Genomic DNA, 17,415 nt, shown 5'->3' on the forward strand with positions numbered 1-17,415 from the left:
TTCAGGTACAGGAATATTGAGTGGGGGAAGTACTCAGGCCTCAACAACATCACCCTACAGCCACTACAATTTGTGAATCCATGTGCTATGGCAGGACCAATCACCACAGCTACAAGGGGGAATACATATTGGACCTGACCATCAGCAACATGGGGACTCTATGTTCCACACCAGAGGTAGACCACCATTGTTAATATCTGACCATAACCAACTTTCCCTGGACATCCATATCCCATCCCCACCCTCAGGCAAGGAAATCACTGCAAACAAAGTATTTATCAAAAGCAGACTTTGCACTTGTGAAGACTGGGGTGGAATACTTCAAAGGACCCATGCTGGAGGATTATACTGGCCAATCTGCAGAATCCTTGACAAATGCATTCAATGAGCATCCGGAAGGTTTGCATTGATCATGCTATCCCAAATAAAACCAAGACTCCTCCACAACAGGAGACCTGTCTGGTTTACACCAGCCATATATAAGCTGTACAACAGAAGGAGTGAGCTAATACATTACAGAGCAATATCCCACAGAGGGAGGACATCTCTGAACAGTATTGGCAAGACACTTCAATCCCTCAAAATCATCACTTGCAAGTGTTGACAGTGAAATTGTCTAGACACTGCAGATAAGGCTCCCCTCAGTCTGGAATTGAATCCCAATTAATGTTATAACTCCTCGCCAACCCTTATCCAGCAAACTCCAGCCACATGGATGTCACATTGCAAATTCAACCCCTGGGATCTCCACTGTGTCCCTGCTTGATGGAGGCACAGCACACTAGCCTTAAACAGTGCCTTCTGTGACCTACTTTACAGAGGCACAGTAGCCTACTTTACTGGGGAGGCAGACACCAAATACACTCTGGCTAAGCTTATGTATTCCCTAGGGCAAACAGCCTAGTATTGACCTCTACACCCATATGTTTAAGTTTCAGATGCACAATATTTGTTGCTGATAAACTGTTTGCAGGTCTTATTGCCATAGCTTTCCCTGTTTCTATGAACAACTTGTGTATCTGTGGAAGATGTTTGAATATGAGAGGGTTCCACTATATTACTTATGTCTCTGTTGTCATTTAACTGTGTGCACTGGCCAACTGCTATACTGACACATGGCCTAAGTGTGTGACCATGCCCAGTTCAGGCTTTCCATGGCTTGTTGCCTGACATATGTCTCATTTATCAAAGTGTGCGAGCATGCCCAGTGTGAGCTTTCCATATGTTGAGATCTGAGGTCCACCACATTTGTGGTTGTGTGTGAACTTCAACAATATTTCACATTTATAGTTGTGTGTTGGAAGTCATGTTGTGTTCATACTGCCCAACTGCTTTGTGTCTGAACCCAACAGGGATTATGCTGTGCCTGCAGGGTTTCCATGGGTTTGCATACAGTTGTCAACATTCTTTCATACTGACCAAACACTGTAATATTGTATAGTGTACTGATTCAGTACTTTCACTGTGGTGGACAGTATCCTGGGTTTCAGCCCTATCACTGTTTTAAATATTCATACTGAGCACACCAGACTGGTTAAGGGCCAGTTGTGCAAATATGACCATGTTGCATTTTGTTCAGCTATGGACTACTTAAACTAGGCTTGTCCAACATTAGTAGTGTATTCCGCAACTTGGGTGGACATTGACAAATACTAGCTATGTGCCCTAGGCCATTTCTAATGCTAGTCAGTGTGTTTGTCCTTCAACTCACATTTTAACTTGAGTTTGCCATGACATTTTTCAAGGTTAGTATACTGTGCCTCTGTCTACCCGTGACATAAAAGTGATACCCAGGGTAAATCTCCCATCTCCCATCCACTCATCAAGATTCCTCTTGAAGAGAGTCAATGAGGGACTCTCTGGCTAACCTGGACTGGGAGTTTACTCAAGAGTGGAGGGAGCTTCTGGGTTATGGATCAATCACTACAGCATGTCCTATTTATGTCAGTGCTGAGGTTCAGGTCTCTCATGTGCATAGCTCACTGGCATTCAGATTTTACAAGGTGCAGCATGTGCATTGATTCTAGCTTGGACATGGCTTTATACATCAGGCACAGATCACCTCTGGGCAGGCAGTATGGCACTGTGTGGAGCTGCAGTTTGTTTAATCAGGCAACACATGGCATCTGTTAGAGCCCTGTGATCCTCCTGGTGAGGTACTTTTGGGGTCTTTCCAGTTGCTGGAGGTGTCTGCTAAGGTACATCCCACAAAGGCCATTGTACTCAATTGTGAGGCTGATGAAGGATGACTGAAGAGGCACTGTGACTTCCCCTGATCTAGATGTGAATACCTTCATGATTAGGTGGGTATATGATATGTTTCTCTAACCACTACAGCCACATGGTTGTCAAATGCAAGATTTCTGTCAACTTGTGTCCTCAGGTCTCTTATTACTTTTAAAGTACTTAATGGATTAACACCTATGTGGTAATTGGTGGGCACTTACTGTTTTTCCAAAGGGGATGACTATACACTTTTCTGCATTTAGCTTGATGACATGGCTCTGGCACCAGTTGTCTGTTTCTATGAGGCCATTTTGTAGGATGCTTGTGTCAGCTGGAGGGTCAGGTATGGTGCCCAGTTTGTAGTCATCTGCAAACTTGCTCAGACACAGTCCTTCCACGTTGGCCTGTACCTCTGGGAAATATATACCAAACAAGGGAGGTCCCAGGACTGAGCCTTGTGGGATGCCAGTTGTAGCTGGTTTGTAGTCTGACATGGCTGCAGCATTTCTGACCATGTCAGTTCTGTCCTTGAGCTGGTTTGCAACCCATCTACTTGAATAGGGGTTTATATTTAAGCTGGTGAGCTTATCTATAATGAACAAGTGGGGTATTGTATGGAAGGCTTTTGCAAGGTCCAGATAGGCTGTGTGGACCACATTCCCCTCATCAATGGCCTTGTGACCGTTTCAAATGAGTCAAACATGTTTAAGGGGCAGGATCTGCCCTTAAGAAAGCCACACTGGGTAGGGTCCAGTGTCTGTAGGTCCCCAATATCTTTATTTCTGAGGTCCATGATGATTCTTTCCATAGCTTTGCAGACCAAGCCAGTCAGGATTCTGGGGTGATAGTTTTCAGTATCCATTCAGGCACCACCTTTGTAGAGAGGGACCACTGTTGCTGTACACTGCTCTTTGGGTACATATCCTGTGGTAAGGCTGAGACTGAGCAGTAGTTTTATTTGGTGTTCCATTCTTCTTGGAGTTCATGTTGGATGCAGCCCAGGACACCATCTGGTACCATTGATGCTGTGTGTTTTGCTTTGGAGACGCTGGCTGTTACCTCAGCATTTGCAATGTGAGGGGGCCAGCACTCTGCTGGGATAGATATTTGGCATTTTGGTGGGGGGGTGGAATTTTGCACTGAACCTGTCAGGTTGGATGTTGGCAATGTGTGTGGGTTTGGTGCATCGTTTGTAATTTTGGAGTAATTCTGAGCATATCTGTAAATTTCCACCAAGGTTCCTACCATCAGTTAAGAAAGCCTTGTGATTATCCTTAGTGTCCTGTACAATTTGTATCTTCATAGGTTCATAGGTTCATACTAGGCTATCTGCCCTAGGGCATTTATAAGCCTAGCCAGAGTGTGTGTGGCTTTCGCCACCCGTTGGAATGTGAATATTATGCCCATTTAGGGTTTAGTTTACTGTGCCTCTGTCTAGTAGTGACACAGAGATGACCCCCAGTGTAAACCTACAGTCTCCCATCCACTCGTCAAGATTTCTCTTGAAGAGAGTCAGTGAGGGCCTCTGCCTACATGGACTGGGATTCTGTTCCAGAGTGTAGGGAGCCTCTGGGTTATGAATCTGTCCCTCCAGCACATCCTATTTATTTCTGTGTTGAGGTTCAAATCTCTCGCTCTCGTGGCTCTGATGGATTTGGATTTTCTGAGGTGCAGCATGTCCATTAATTCCAGATTGGACATGGCCTTGTACGTCAGGCATAGATCGTCTCTGAGTAGGTGGTATGTGACTGAATAGAGCTGGAGTTTCTTCAGCCGGGCAGCATATGACAAATGTTTGAGACCCTTTATCCTCTTGGTGAGGTACTTTTGGGGTCTTTCTAACTGCTGCAGGTGTCAGGTAAGGTACATCCCAAATGGGGCATTGTACTCAATTATGGGCCTGATAAGAGAAGAGTATAGGGGCACAATGACCTCTCTTGATCTAGATGTGAATGCTTTCATGATAAGGTGGCCAATATAGAAGGTCTTCCTAGCCATCTTGGCAATGTGAGTGTCAAATGAGAGGTTACTGTCAACTTGTGTCCCTAGGTCCCTGATTACTTCTTCCATACTTAATGGATTACCACCTATGTGGTAATTTGTGGGTACCTTGTTTTTCCCAAAGGGTATGACTATACATTTTTTGCCGTTCAGCTTAAGGCCATGGCTCTGGCACCAGTTATCCGTTTCTATGAGGCCTTTCTGAAGGATGCTTGTGTCCGCTGGAGTATCAGTTATGGCGCCCAGTTTGTAGTCATCTACAAACTTTTTCTGCAACAATCCTCCTATGTTTGCTTGCACCTCGGAAAAATAAATGCCGAACAAGAGGGGTCCCAGGACAGAGCCCTGTGGGACACCGCTTGTGACTGGCTTAGAGTCTGACATGGCTCCAGCAATTCTGACCTTGTGGGTTCTGTCCTTGAGCCAGTTTGCAACCCATCTTATGACATATGGGTTTACATTTGAGCTATTGAGCTTGTCCATGATGCCTGAGTGGCGTATTGTGTCGAAAGCTTTTGCAAGGTCAAGGTAGGCAGTGTGAACTGCCTTACCCTCATCAATGGCCTTAGTGACGGTTTCAAAAAAGTCGACCAGGTTCAAAAGGCAGGATCTGCCCTTGACAAAGCCAAATTGGGTAGGATCCAGTGTCTGTAGGTCCCTAATGTCTTTGTTTATGTGTTCCATATTGATCCTCTCCATAGCTTTGCAGACCAGGCTCATCAAGCTTTTGGGGCATTAATTTCCAGGGTCTGTAGAAGCACCTCCTTTGTGGAATGGGACCACTGTTGCTGTACGCCATTCTTTGGGTACGTATCCTGTAGTAAAGCTGAGATTAAACAGCAGCCTTATGTGCGGGTTTAGTTCCAATTGGAGTTCATGTAGCACGCAACCCAGGACACCGTCTGGTCCCATTAATGCTGTGTTTTTAGCTTTGGAGAGGGTGGCTCTCACCTGGGCATCTGAGATGTTAGGGAGGCTACACTCTGCTGGGATAGATATTTCTCCTTTGGGGGGGGGGGGGGGATTTGCACTGAACCTGTCTGCCAGAATGTTGACAATGTCTGTGGTTTCAGTGTATTTTGTGTCGTTTTGGACTAACTCTGAGCATATCTGGGAGTTTCCACCCAGGTTTCTAACATAAGTAAAGAAGGCCTTGTGATTGTCTTTTGTGTCCTTTGTGATTTTTCTGTCAAAGTTGGCCTTGGATGATTTTATGAGTGATCATGGTTTTTTGCTAGTACTGATCAGAGATGCCTTCCCTTTTAGGGATTTTGCTCTGTCGTGTAGTAGCTTCCTCTTCCTGTTGTAAAGTTTGTTAATGGCTGGGGTCCACCAGACAGGACGCCTGCCTTTGGGGGAATGGGTCTTGGTTTTATTTGGGATTGCATGATCCATGCATTCTTGAAGGTGTCCATAGAAAGTGTCTATAAAGGATTCAGCGGTGTGGTTTGTGGTTTCCAGTGGCCCAGGGGCCTTGAAGGCTACCACTTCAGTCTTAAAAAGTGTGAAGTCGGCTTTTGAGAAATTCTTCACTGTGGTCTTTTGTGCAGGGGGTGGGGGCGGGATGTGGATTTCCAGTGAGATTAATTTATGGTCTGATCTCAGCAATGACGGGTATACTTCCAGTGTGGAGCATTGTGTCCCCATGTTTGTGATGATCAGGTCTAGTATATTATCTCCCCTTGTGGGAGTGGTGACTAGTTGTTCCATTGCATTTGAGTTTATGAATTCTAGGAACCTTTGGGCTAGGGTGTTGGGGCTTGAGTAATGCTCCCAGTCTATGTTTAGGTAGTTGACGTCTCCCAATATGATGGTATTTGGAGAGACATTCATACTCTCCAGTGTCTTCAGGAAGGCTGAGTGGGGTTCCTGAGTTTGAGAGGGTGGTCTGTAGCATGCTACAAACTGTACGGCAGTTTTGCCTATGGTTAGTTGCACATGGATGGTCTCCAATGCTTTGTGCGTTGCCAGTAACTTGGAGGTGTGGGTATCTTTGATGAATATGGCTACTCCCCCTCCTTTTATGGTTCGGTCCAAGTTTTGGGTCCAAAAAGCATGATATGAGGCATAACCTGGTAGTGCTGGGGTGCTCTCAGGAGCCTTGAACCAGGTTTCCATCACTGCACAGACATCGATGTTCTCCATACTGAGGTGGGCTTCAAGAGGGTGCATCTTGAGGTTTAGACTTCTGGCGTTGAGCAGCATTACCCTTAGTTTTTTTCCACTTGTGTTTTCTAGGGAGGTGGGTTTGTCTTTTGAGCCTTGCCTAAAAAAGGCACTATGGAGGTGACAAGAGCCTTGGCCAATAACCGGAAGCCCATGGGTGACAGATGCAAGCCATCCCTTGCGAAGCAGCATGGCTTGTCAAGCATGTCATCCCGAGCAGACAGACATTGGATCCCCTTAGAATGACACCAGTAATTGAGCCAATTGTTAAAGCTGATCATTCTGTGTTTGTACTGTGGCATCATTCTTGGTGAGGGTAAGATGCTGCTCAGGGTCAGGGTCATACCAGCCTGGGCTACATAATCAGAGAGCTCCTCTATGTCTCTTTTCATGTAGTCCAGGGAGGTACGTCTCAGGTCATTCACACCGGCATGGACAATGACTGAGTCATATTTGTACTCGCTTTGGAGTGACCTCAATGCTTGTGTTATGTGGCAGATTCTAGCACCCAACAGGCAGCTTACTGTAACATTTTCCTTGTTCAGTCTGGAGAGAGGGACATCAGTGTGTCTGACTATGGAGTCACCTATTACAAGTGTATCAGGCATGTTGTTTGGCCTTAAGGGCTGTGACTGTTTGGCACACTGACTTTGTGAACTATGTGTTGCATGTGCTATGCTTTGAGGTAGTGGTTGCTTGGGTGTCTGCTTTGGAGGCCTCGGTTGTTTTGGTAGGTTTTAATTAGAGCCTCCAGGAATGTTTTTGTGTGTTTATGTGTTTGGTTTGCAGTTGTGATAAGTCTATGTGAGACTGGGTTTGTGGTGTGTGTGGTTACCTTCTCCTCCTGATTGTTTTTGCCAGTACTGAGTTCAGAGAGCTCAGCCTCCAGTTTGGCTAAATAGTTGCATCTCTCACATATATTTGTATTTGTTGGGGGGAGGAGGGGGCTGTCTGTGTACATGAGGCAGGTGTAACATTGCATCAAGATTCCCAGATTCAACATGCTGTAACTGGCCTTAGAGGATTTTATGTGTGGCCATATTTTTTACCATAATACTGATCAGTGATTACTTCCCTTTTTGGGTTTTGCTCTATCATGTAGTAGCTTCCTCCTTCTCTTGCATGGTTTGGTAATGGCTGTGGTCCACCAGGCCAGATGCCTGCGTGTATGGGATTGGGTCTTGGTTTTATTTGGGATTGCATAATCCATGCATTCCTGAATGTGTTCATAGAATGCATTTATAAAGGGTTCTGAGGTCTGGCCCATATTTTCCACAGGCACAAGGCCTTTAATGGATTCCACCTCAGTTTGGAGGAGTGCAACATTTGCTTTACACATGTTTTTCACTGTGGTTTTCTGCCCAGGGACTGCGGTCAGGATGTGAATATCCAGTGAGATTACTCTATGGTCTGATCTTACCAGTGAGGGATACACTTCTCCTCTTGGGCATAGAGTACCCATGTTGCTGATTATCATATCCAGTATGCTTACCCCTCTTGTGGGAGTGGTAAGTTGTTCCATAGCATTTTGGTTTATGAATTCTAGGAACCTTTGGCCTAGGGTGTTGGAGCTAGAATAATGCTCCCAGTCTATGTTTGAGTATTTTCAGTCGCCCAATATAATGTTGTTTGGAGAGACCTTGATATTTTCATGTGTTCTGAGGTAGGCCAAGTGCGGTTCCTGGAGTTAGGAGGGTGGTCTGTAGCAGGCTACTAACTGGGAGGCAGTTTTAGCCACTGTTACTTGCCCATGGATAGTCCATGCTGCTTCTTGCTGTGGCACCAACCTGGGGGTGTGGTTATCCTTGACAATTATTGATAGTCACCCTCCTTTTATAGTTTGTTCCATGTTTTGGGGCTGTAAAGCATGGAATGCGGTGTAACCTGGTAGTGTTAGGGTGCTCTTGTGAGCCTTGACCCAGGTTTCTGTTACAGAACAAATATCAACATTCTCCATGCTGAGGAGAGTTTGGACTGCATGCATCTTGCAGTTCAGACTTCTGGCATTGGGTAGCATTACTTCTAGGTTCTTATCCCTTGTGATACCTATGGAGGTGGGTTTGTGTTTTGAGCCTTACCTATTCAAGGCACGGTGGGGGTGACAACAGCCTTTGCCAGTATCCAAAAGGCCAGGGGTGTTAGGTGCAAGCCATCCATAGCAGGTGGAGCATCGTATCTTGCTCAGCATGTCATCCCAGGCTGACAGGCATTGTATCCCCTTTGACTAAAAGCAATACTTAAGCCAATTATTGTAATTGATCATTTTGTCTTCATATTGTGGCATCATGCTTGGTGAGGGTAGGATGTTAGTCAGGGTCATCAAGTTTGCATATACTACATGGTGTTACATTGCTTAACACATGGCAATCATGCCTCAGGTGGTGCTGCAGGGCTGTCTATGTTGGATGCACATACTACACTCCCTGTACATGTTTGAAAGCAGGTTGTGTCAACTTAGGCATCCCTTTTACTATATGTGTGAGTCAGAGAGAGGTATCATTTCCAGGGTTCCTACTGAGCCAGTGTATGTGCTATGCGTTGCCTCTTTGCCAAGGCCAAGGCATACTGGGCACACCTCCTTCTGCCTACTGGAGCAGGCTCAGGTTGTTCCTCCTCCGAGTCACACTATGCCTGTGATGGCCTTGGCAATGGTGGGGGGCTGTTTGGCCCAGCCCTATGCTGGTCCTGCTGCAGCTGTTTTCGCAGAATCATATTATGTAGCATAGCACATACCATGACAATTTGAGTACATGTAGTTGGTGAGTACTGCAAGGCTCCACCAGATGTGTCCAGGCACTGGAACCATAACTTGAGCAACCCAAACACACGCTCGATTACATTTCGTGTTTGTGCATGTGCCTCATTATGGCGTTCTTGTTCAGGTGTGTGTGCATTTCTGATGGGTGTCATCAGCCACAGCTCCAGTGCGTAGCCAGCATCCCCCACTAAGTGACCTTGTGGGATGTCCCCATTGGCAAATGTCTGGTACAGCTGCGTCAAATGCCAGATATGGGAATCATGGTAGCTTCCAGGGCAGCCAGCACACACATTCATTATTATGCCCTGGGCATCACACATGACCTGGCAGTTGATGGAGGGGAAGCCCTTGCGGATAATGTAGGCCCTACCCCACTCACCAGCTGGTGCTTTGATGCGTATATGCGTGCAGTCTATTGCACCCACTACCTCAGGGTATTCTGCTATTTGCTGGAAGAGACGCATATTGCTGGCCAATACCTCATGGGAATTGGGGAAATATACATGATCACCGACATGTGCTGACATGGCATCCAGGAACTGTTGCAGTACCCTGGATGCTGATGCCTGTGATATCCCCATCATATCACCAGTTGATCTCTGGAAGGTACCAGTTGCTAGTATTCTTAGGCCAACACATACCTTGGTTTCCACTGGGATGGGTTCCCCTCTGTTGGTTCTGTGTGTGAGGCGTGGCCTGCACAGCTCAACAATTTGCTGTAGGAGGTCTCTGTCCACTCTATAGCGCTCCTCTATCTCCAGCTCATGTAACCCCTGGTAGGTGACCCTGGGCTTGTACACTCTTCTCCGTCTCCTCACTGTGGGTTGTCCAGCAGCATTTGCATAGTCACCACCCTCAGCATGTTGCATATGTCTCCTTATAACAGCTATGGCAGCCCCTAGCATTTTTGGTCTGAGTGAAGCTTTTTCAGTTTTCACTTCTAATAGCTTACTCCTCTGTTGCAGTGTCTCTTGAGAGAAACATACTGCACTGTTGTTTGCAGAGTTTTAAGTGCTGGGCTGGGCTACTGTTCTGCCTGTGTAATTGCCTGCTTCTGAATGTTTTCACCTGCTAGCTCTGCCAGTATTCCCTGCTAGCTTCCTACTATTTCTTCTGCTTCCTTTTTCCTTTCTGTTTCCTCAGGGGGGAGCAATGAGCATACAAGTGCAAACACACTCACAGCGGCTAACACGCGCGCACATATGCTTAGATGGACTACAATCTGCTTATTCAGGTTAAACCGCACGCACACCAGCGCAAACAAGCTTACAGGTCTTTATACAGACTCCTACATGCTTACTCCAGCTTAAACGCGTGCACTCACGTTTATACACGCGCACTCTATCTTACTCGCGTCTCCCAGCATGCACACGTGCGCATGCACGCCCAAAAAACTTTGGTGTTATCCATAGTGTACACCTTCCATTTCTTGGCTTTCCCATGCCTACTTGTTGACACTCCTCTTTCCATGATGTGTGACTGACATCTTTCACATGCCACTGTGCTCCAATGAGCTTCATTTCTTTCATACATACCCCCCTGTGATGTCACCTATCTCCTACTCTGCTACTCCCCCTTATCCTACTCCTACACTCCAGGGAATGTGCTCATTTGCTATGTGACAGTGCAATTCACTATCCTACCACTCATTTACATAGGATTGCCTACTAATGCTTAGTTACATGTCTTACACTCAGCTTCCCCCCTTAACAACCTCTACTTGGTGGCCATGTTGTTTTCAGCCTGCTATTCCCTTACATTGTAAATTCATGCTTTGCATAAAACCCACGTTTGTGGGTTTTAAATTTTTATTTTTCTGTTTTTTATAGCGCAGCCCATTTGTGTTTATTTCATTTTTGCATCGGGGTACGTTGCCAGTGGCCACATATTTGGTCATTGGCATGCTGCCTGGAACATATGCAACCTTTATTTGGAGCTGACAAGGCTCCATTGTGTTATTTGCAGAATGGTACTCAGTTGTCAACTGAGTACATTTCTGCAGATAACACGGCAGGTTTCTGCTTCCTGGATCGCAAAATTACCTCATTTGCATGCCTTTCAGCTGCAAGTGAGGTAATTAGCATATCCACGCCCTGTCCGTGTAAGAGCCGTTTTAGGTGCTCACTTACACGCAAATACAGGCTGTTCCTGGATAGCGATGGCTGCATGGAGTCTTACACTACTCTTAGACTCCGTGCAAGCCATCATGAATCCTGCCCATTGGTTTTAATCACAAAAATTTTTAGCAGAGATTTTGCAATATATTTCAGATGTTAGGAGCAGTTCATGTCCATAGGTGAAGTTAATATTCATTTTATTTGATGGCCAGTGCGTTTGCATTAAAAGCTTCCTCAGACCTGACCAAAGATTGTTTTTCTTTACTTTATAACAGTAATAGTGAAGAGTGTGGGTTTTTTAAGTATAAACAAAAAAAAAAATTAAAATTTCCAAATTACAACTTATACTGTTATACTTATGCCTTTCTCTAATTAGCCTCCTCATCACATTTTATTATTTAAGAAACAATGGGTTTGCAGATAATAAGTAACAGTAAAAATATATATATTAAGTGAATGTGGGCTTAGATGTGGCATGATGTTGTGGTTCAGTATGATGTGGATGGTTTTTGGCTGTATGTGTGTGTGTGTGTGTGTGTGTGTGTGTGTGTGTGTGTGTGTGTGTGTGTGTGTGTGTGTGTGTGTGTGTGTGTGTGTGTGTGTGTGTTGGAAGATGTTTGCGTGTAAAGTTCTTGGCTAAACTGTTTTGTTAGAGCTCTCTGGGAACCATGTTAGGAGTTAACGTAGTGCTACGAGTTTGGAAATATGCCAGTAGTAGGGAGCCCTAAGGTTTTATCTTATGACTCTAAAAGCCAAAAGTAAGGGCAGGGGATAACTGTAAGTGGTCCAGCTCAGAGAGTGCCACATCACCATCGGCATGCCCTAAAGGCAGTCACTTCCCCACATACATGCCCCCTTTTTAGGATGTATATGCAAACCAACATCCAAGTTTTTCACACACAACATACAGGACTCGTGTGCCTGCTACTCAAGATCCTGAATAATCAACATGCAACAAAGAACCCAGTGGCATTACGGAGTCATTTACCTACGAAGAACCCAGTGGCATTACGGAGTCATTTACCTACGAAGAACCCAGTGGCATTACGGAGTCATTTACCTACAAAGAACCCAGTGACATTACAGAGTCATTTACCTACAAAGAACTCAGTGGCATTACAGAATCATTTACCTACAAAGAACCCAGTGGCATTATGGAGTCATTTACCTACAAAGAACCCAGTGGCATTACAGAGTCATTTACCTACAAAGAACCCATTGGCATTACGGAGTCATTCACCTCTCTGTTTTACAACATTTGAATAGTGTATCTTCTTTTTACCTCCTAGTATTTTAACTGAGATTTTGATCTACACAGGTTGATCCTTTAAGTCTGAGACAACTACAGAATTTTAACTAAAAAGCCCAAAGAACACAAAAAAAGGTAATATATCATATATATGATATATATACATATAAAGCCAACACATTCTGGCTAGGCTTACATATGCCCTCGGGCAGATATCCTAGTACTTACCTATGAACCTATGAACCTATATAGTATACTACCCTTATAAAGGTAGTCATGATAAAAGTAACACACAACAGCATAACAGATCTGCAGTTATCTTAACCACCTCCAGTATTAAACTAAAAAAAACAAAAGGACAAGCAGAAAAGCTCAGACTGTAGATTTAACTTCACAAAGGAACAATATGAAATAAGTAATTCATAGATAACCCAAAAAGTTGTATAGTGAATTGGAAAAATAAAAATACAGCAATGGTAAAACCACTTGAAAAAGAAGAAATAAATACGTTTTGGGGGACGTATTTATAAGGTGCCTGTTGACCCTAACAAAGATGTAAATGGATATAACAGACAAAAGAAACATTAGAAGTGTTAGTCAATATGGCATGTAACAGAATGAAGTAACAGCCAGTGGAATTAAGATAAAATTAAGAAATGCTACTAAATGGAAAATGTCAGGTCCAAATATTGTATATAACTCCTGACTAAATGTACAAACATCTTTGAAAAATGATTTAGTCTTTAACAAACATTATGTATATAGATATACTTAACTGGATCCAATCATCCTAAGAATTATACACCAATAACTCACCTACCAACAACATATACATTATATACTGGAACTGATGCAGAAACAGTTTACACTCATTTTGTGAAAAATTCTGTCATAGCAGTGAAACAGAAAGGTAATAAAAGAAAATCAAAATGGAACAAAGGATCATCTATTACTAAAGAAAGCCATAATAAAGAAATGTAAAACATGGCAAAATCTAAGTATGACATAGATTACAAAAAAGCATTTCACAATATTCCATATGCGTGGATTACAGAATGCTTGCAAATGTATAAAATACACTATGCATTGATCAATTACATAGCAGTCACTATGGAACTGTGGCACACCATTTTACAAATTAGTCATGACATAGGGCAAATTACTGTTCCACAGATAAAAATCCAGAGAGGGGTATTTCTGTGTGACTCTTTTTCACCCCTGCTGCTTGGCCTTGCCCTTAACCCATTATACTGTTTACTTAACAAATTAAATTATGTCTACAGATTGACTCAGAAAAAACTATTTTACAAATGACATCTCAGTTACTTCTGTGGATAAATTGATCATGTAAAGCTCGTCAGACAAGTAACTGCAAACAGAATTGCAAATGGCTCAAACCTTTTCAAATGATATAAGATTTACACCTGGCTTTGATAAAAGTGCAAAAGTAACATTTGTAACAGGAAAACTGAATTATTAAAAAATATAAACGTGAGGTAGGAATATGATATAAAAGAACTTGAACAAAAGGGAGTATAGAAATATTTGTGAATAAATGAAGGGTCATCAATTCAACATGAACAAATAAGAACAAAGATTAATAAATAATATTTTAGAAGACCAAAACAAATATTGCAAACTGCCTTGAAGTTCAAGCTATAAATCAAATCTCTTTTTCTTTTCTATTTACAGCTTTGGTGCAATTGACTGGCCTTAAAATGTATTGGATCAGTTTGACAGGAAAACAAGAAAACTGCTTCATGCTCAGATAGAAAAACAGGTAGTAACTGAAAGTACCAAAAAGCAAATAATCAAAAGTGAAAATCATGACCAGAAGATAAAGAATAAAAAATAGAAAACCCATGATTATAGTGGCAAGTATAGATAACTGCTGGGACAACCACATTCACTTTATATTTATTTATTTAGCATTTGTTTACAGGAAAAGTCTGACTGGGCTGACAAGTATGTCCTTTTCAGCAGAAGCCTGGCAAGAAAGGCTTCAAGGATATACAAAGCAACATATGTACATTTATCACATTAATACAGTACAAATAGAGCAGTAAACAGAAATAATAACACAAAACAACCCAATGAATCTATTTACATATCATACATAAGGCATTAGAAGGATAAAACTACAGCCTTTGTAACCTAGTTAAATGTAATTGTCAGTCACTGGAATCAGTTTGTGAGTATAGTCACTGAAGCCTAGCCATTAATTCAGTTTTGGATGCTGCTGGCAGTTATAAGAAGAATATAAGAAGAAAATGGCACTGGAGGTAGTAACAGTTAACACTGTGGTCAAAAATATAAAATGGAGAAATACTTGGCATCAGAATTTTTCAGCATGAACAAATGGGAAGAATGCTTAATAAGGAATATTGAAAACTGCCTTGAAGTTCAAGCTATAAATCAGATCGCTTTTCCTGTTCCAATTTACAGCTTTAGTGCAATTGACAGGCCTCAAGAAAGTATTAGATCAGCTGAACAGGAAAAAAATGCTTCATGCTTATCATATGTGATTATATATCCTTCAGATATAAGGAGATATGGGCCTCCTTGAAATTCACCATAACTATAGGTTGGCAGTCATGGGTCTACATACATATTGTTGATATCATCAGATCCAAGCAAAGTGGAAGAAACCATGAGGAAAACAAGCCTAAAGTGACATCTTAGTTCAGTCTCACAGAAGCATTTGGAAAGCAACAAGCATGGAAATCAAACTAAAAGTGGATGGAAAACAGGAATTAACTGAAAGTACCAAAAAAAGCCAAAAGAATGAATATAAATGTCATGTCCACAGGAAAAGGAAGGATCAACCATGTTTATTTTTTATTTAATAACAGGGGTTGTGGATGGAAAGATTTGCTTTAAAACAAAAAAAAAAAAAACTGAAAGGTTAATTATTGTAGCTGAAGATAGTGGACGACATACATATTGGTTTACAAAATCTACAGAAAAAAATGGAAGAATACAGACAAATGTGTTTTTTGCAGTACCGAACTAGAAACAGTGGCACACCTTGTTCCCTGTGGTGATATATATATGGCTGAGGATATGTACATTGAATGGCACAATTATGTGGCAGAATTCTTACATTAGGGATTGTGCAAACATGACAACATACTAGTAGTCAGGAAGCACTACAAATATGAAACGCAAGGCATTAGTGAAAATAAAAATATACTGATGACATGGGGATACCTAATACCAACAGTAAAGAAAGTAAAAGCAAGAAAATTAGATATTTTAGTCAAAGAAAACTGGCAAATTAATGTGAATTGTTGAAATACCTACACTAAGTGACTATAGTTTCATGAGTACTAACAGACATAAAATCATAATATGCAAGACTATGATGTCTGACTCCTCCATAACTCTCAACTTCTTTGCTCAAGAGTTCTGGACAAAGCCAAAAATAATAAGAGAGAGTGACAAAATCTGAGGCAGATTTTAAATATTTCCTATAAACTCAAAAATAGAATAACAGTTTTTACATTAGCATGCATTTTCTGAGGAATACGAAGTCTGAAATCAAATATCTGTTAACTATTTAGTGACTGAGTCCTCAATGTTTTACAAGACAACTACAAATTTTATGAGGAAAAGACAAAAAATATGTCACAAAAATCTGGACCTTCTGCAAAGTTCTGGACAGCTGGGAGGTAGCCTGGCTCCACTGTGCATAGTGAGGGAGCCTTTGTCTATGAACCTACTGAATGAGATTCAGTTAGTGACCGCAGCAATGGGGGAGCCAGACAGGGAGGGAATGAATTGAAGGGATGTGCCCTGCTCACTACAGAGATGTGGACAGGATTTAATGCATTTTGGGGATAACTCTGCAGATGTAGTTCCCTGGTAGTGACTAACAAAACATCCTCCCATTCATTGGGATTGGGGCGACCCTTTATTTGTGATTGGGGTGACCCTGATAAAAGGAAATGCCCTCTGCAGAAGTGAGAAACTATCCTTCACAGTCAGCCCATTCAACAATACCTTATCTCACAAGCAGTTAAGAGCAGAGGGGTAAGTTAAGGCTGACCAACACACCACTCCCAATGGCTGTTTTAATGATGGCCCCTGCTGGTCAACCCTCACCATAGTGATGGACAATGACCTGACTGGCAAGAGGGGACAATGATCAGCATGCAGCAGGTGGGGGTATAAAACAAAATAAAATACTATGATAGAAAGCAGAAACTAGAACAATATGGGCTAAAGCCACACAGATAGTTCCAATAGTAGTAGAAGCGTGACTAATAATAAAGAATTTACAAGTGCACTTATATATACTACTGATAATACAGATAACGCATATAAACTACAGAATGAAGCAATTTACAAGTGCACTTTTATATACTACTAATAATACAGATAACGCATATAAACTACAGAATGAAGCAATTTACAAGTGCACTTATATATACTACTAATAATACAGATAACACATATAAACTACAGAATGAAGCAATTTACAAGTGCACTTATATATATTACTAATAATACAGATAACTCATATAAACTACAGAATGAAGCAATTTACAAGTGCACTTATATATACTACTAATAATACAGATAACGCATATAAACTACAGAATGAAGCAATTTACAAGTGCACTTATATATACTACTAATAATACAGATAACGCATATAAACTACAGAATGAAGCAATTTACAAGTGCACTTATATATATTACTAATAATACAGATAACACATATAAACTACAGAATGAAGCAATTTACAAGTGCACTTATATATACTACTAATAATACAGATAACTCATATAAACTACAGAATGAAGCAATTTACAAGTGCACTTATATATATTACTAATAATACAGATAACGCATATAAACTACAGAATGAAGCAATTTACAAGTGCACTTATAT

The sequence above is a fragment of the Protopterus annectens genome, chromosome 3.part1, assembly GCF_019279795.1.
Source record: "Protopterus annectens isolate FY-2018-M chromosome 3.part1, PAN1.0, whole genome shotgun sequence".
Classification (NCBI taxonomy): domain Eukaryota; kingdom Metazoa; phylum Chordata; order Ceratodontiformes; family Protopteridae; genus Protopterus; species Protopterus annectens.